Here is a 3,846-nt window from a genome sequence, read left to right on the forward strand (position 1 = left end):
CCGCCAAGGTTCCGCCTCGTGGCGGCGGAGTCTCGTCCCGAAAAGTTCCTTTTGATTTTTTTCTCATCGAAAGACTTCATATAGGAGAAGATGGACGTCGGAGAGCCACCAGGGGGCCCACGAGGTAGGGGCGCGCCCTAGGGGGCGCCCTAGGGGGGCGCCCCCCACCCTCATGAGCAGGGTGTGGGGCCCCTGGCCTTCATCTTTGGCGAGGATTTTTCTTTATTTATTTTAAGATGTTCTGTGGAGTTTCAGGACTTTTGGAGTTGCGCAGAATAGGTCTCTAATATTTGCTCCTTTTCCAGCCCAGAATTCTAGCTGCCGCCAATGTCCCTCCTTATGTAAACCTTGTAAAATAAGGGAGAATAGCCATAAGTATTGTGACATAAAGTGAAATAACAGTCCATAATGCAATAAATATCGATATAAAAGCATGATGCAAAATGGACGCATCAGATGACAACATACATCTCATCAAAATATCGAGCGAATACCAAATTCACATGACTACTAATAGCAAGATTTCTCCCGTGTCCTCGGGAACAAACGTAACTACTCACAAAGCATATTCATGTTCATAATCAGAGGGGTATTAATGTGCATAATGGATCTGAACATATGATCTTCCACCAAGTAAACCAACTAGCATCAACTACAAGGAGTAATCAACACTACTAGCAACCCACAGGTACCAATCTGAGGTTTGGATACAAAGATTGGATACAAGAGATGAACTAGGGTTTGAGATGAGATGGTGCTGGTGAATATGTTGATGGAGATTGACCCCCTCCCGATGAGAGGATCATTGGTGATGACGATGGTGATGATTTCCCCCTCCCGGAGGGAAGTTTCCCCGGTAGAACAGCTCTGCCGGAGCCCTAGATTGGTTCTGCCAAGGTACCGCCTTGTGGCAGCGGAGTTTCTTCCCGAAAGCTTGCTTATGATTTTTTTCCAGCGTAAAAGACTTTGTATAGCAAAAGATGGGCACCGAAGGCCTGCCAGGGGGCCCATGAGGCAGGGAGGCGCGCCCCCACCCTCGTGGCCAGGGTGTGGGCCCCCTCTAGTACTTTCTTCGCTTAGTATTTTTTTATTAATTCCAAAAATGACTTCCGTGAAGTTTCAGGACTTTTGGAGCTATGCAGAATAGGTCTCTAATATTTGCTCCTTTTCCATCCCAGAATTCCAGCTGCCGGCATTCCCCCTCTTTATGTAAACCTTGTAAAATAAGAGAGAATAGGCATAAGTATTGTGACATAGTGTGTAATAAAATCCCATAATGCAATAAATATCGATATAAAAGCATGAGCAAAATGAACGTATCAACTCCCCCAAGCTTAGACCTCGCTTGTCCTCAAGCGAAAGACGATATCGAAAAATATGTCCACATGTTTAGAGATGGAGGTGTCGATAACATAAAATACGAACATAAGGGCATCATGATCATTCTTAGAACAGCAACATATATATATATATATGTATATAAACACTATTTTGATCACGGGATAAGAATAATATTCTGATCACAACCTGAACTGCCTGAGTAACGCGTCTGAACTTCCCTCTGTACGAACCCGGCCTTCGGGCTATCTTCGCAACCGTGGCTTCCCCCATGAATTATTCTTGTTAGTCGTGTTCTATATGATGTTAGTGTAATCTAGAAATGTTTTTAGCAACTAAATACCTGTTTTAAATAGGAATCTCGCTCATTGGCGGGTTTTGCTCTCGGGTCATGATGAAATTGCGTTTTTTGCAATTTTACTGCCTGAGTTGTTCGACCTGAACTTCTCCAAGTGCTAGGTTGAACTTTCGCCAACATTGCCCAAATGGGGCTTGCGATATACCGTTGGAAAGCTATGGACACCAGTATCATGACCCAAGTTAAATTTTTGGCAAAATGTAAGCGGTTTAAGAGCAGTTTTGAAAAGCATTTTGTCTACATACAAAAAAAGTGAATCGTATTTTCGATCGCATTTCTAAACCGTTTATCGGAATGACGCAAATAATATGGTGTTGGAAAACTGCTGCAAAACCGCTCCTTCCACATGTTGAAAGTTTTTTCTAATTACCTATGGTTAAAGAGTAATTTGGAATATCATAAAATTTCATAAACCGAACAGCTGAGTTCATATTTTCGATGTCATTTCTAAATGTCTAATCCAATTGAGGCAAGTGATATGGCATTGGAAAGCTTATGAAAATGCGCTACTTTCTCATGTTGAAAGTTTTTTCTAGTTTTGAACGGTTTAAAAGTAATTTAGAAAACGGTACAAGTTCCACCGAATTCGTATTTTGAGCTAATTTTTTAACGGTACGTCCGAATGCAACAAATGATATGGCGTTGGAAAGCTTGAGGATATGCGAAACTTTTTGGTATATATTGTTTCTCCCAATTCCTTACTGTTTAGAGTCAATTTTGAAAATGACTAAAAACGTATTTTCTCCATAATTTCTACAAACTTTATCGGAATTAGGCAAATAATATACCATTAAAAATCTACAGAAAATGCGAAACTTTTTTGTATTGATGGTTTTCTCTAATTACGAGTCTTTTTCAAGTAATTTTGAAAATGACGGGATCATTCGTTCTGCCTTTATCGCGAAACAGATTCTTCCAAAATGCACCGCGTGAAGACTTGAACTTCTCAGCATGTCTACTTGAACTTCACTCTGTTTTTCACGTGCTTTTTTTGCTTGTAGATCTCAATCCACTACTCGTAGCTCTCCATCTACTCCCCGGAATTGAGCAAGTGATATACCGACGGAAAGCTGTTGTAAACATGCAATTTTCCCATGTTGATCATTTTTTCATACTCGTGACGATTTTAAATGTTTTTCATCTGAAATTCATTCAGCGTATTAGTTGAACTTCCTGCTGTTTTCACGTTGAACTTCTTTGACGTATTTTCGTTTACAATTTTCTCATCCATTCGTCAGTGTTACACAAATGATATTCCTTTTGTACAAACCTCTCTCACAAATAATTTTTTTAACTTTCTCCGACTGAGGACTTGAACTTATAACAACAAAAAAGTTGGACCTTGTATTTTTATTCATTTTTCTCATATTTAACACACCATGTAGTACAAGAACTTTTTCCATTTTTATAGTTTGAATTTTTTATTTTTTTTAAATCAAATTGCTCCCAAATAATAATTGAACTTCTTTGTGGATTGAGAGAATTATTTTAAAATGCAAAAAAAAATAAATTCTTTTTTGTGTTTTCGAACATGGAAATACAAGGTGAACCTCTCTCATAAGAATTTTTGAACTTCCCCGGACAGAGCACGTGAACTTCTTGCAACAAACCTTTTAAGATTTTAGTTTTCTATTCTTATATTCTTATCTGAAAAGCATTCCGTGTAGTAGTTGGACTTCCCGCTGTTTTAACCTTGAACTTTTGTCACGTATTTTTTGTTCAACCTCTCTCACAAGAATTTTGAACTTTCTCGGGCCGAACACTTGAACTTCTAGCAACAAAACTTTTAGCCTTTGCTTTTTCATTCTTTTTTTAATATAAAAAGCACATCATGTAGTACGTGAACTTATGGCAGTTATCAACCTGAACTTCTGAGATCATGCGTTCTTCCTTCATCGCGAAAACGGAGTCTCCGAAAATGCACTGCGTGAAAAGGTTGAACTTTTGGAGCAGTTCTGTTTGAACTTCACTCTGCTTTTGTAACATCCCAAATTTTCAATTTGGAATGTTATACATTAGATCATCATTGCATATCATATTTTATTTGCGTTTCGTTTTGATCCTAGAAATTTTACGCAACTCAAGGACCCACGGAGAGAGTTGGGGATTTCGTTATTTTCATATTTGAGTTTTCTCAAATTTTGAGAATA

The sequence above is a fragment of the Triticum urartu genome, chromosome 7, assembly GCF_003073215.2.
Source record: "Triticum urartu cultivar G1812 chromosome 7, Tu2.1, whole genome shotgun sequence".
Taxonomy (NCBI): Eukaryota; Viridiplantae; Streptophyta; class Magnoliopsida; order Poales; family Poaceae; genus Triticum; species Triticum urartu.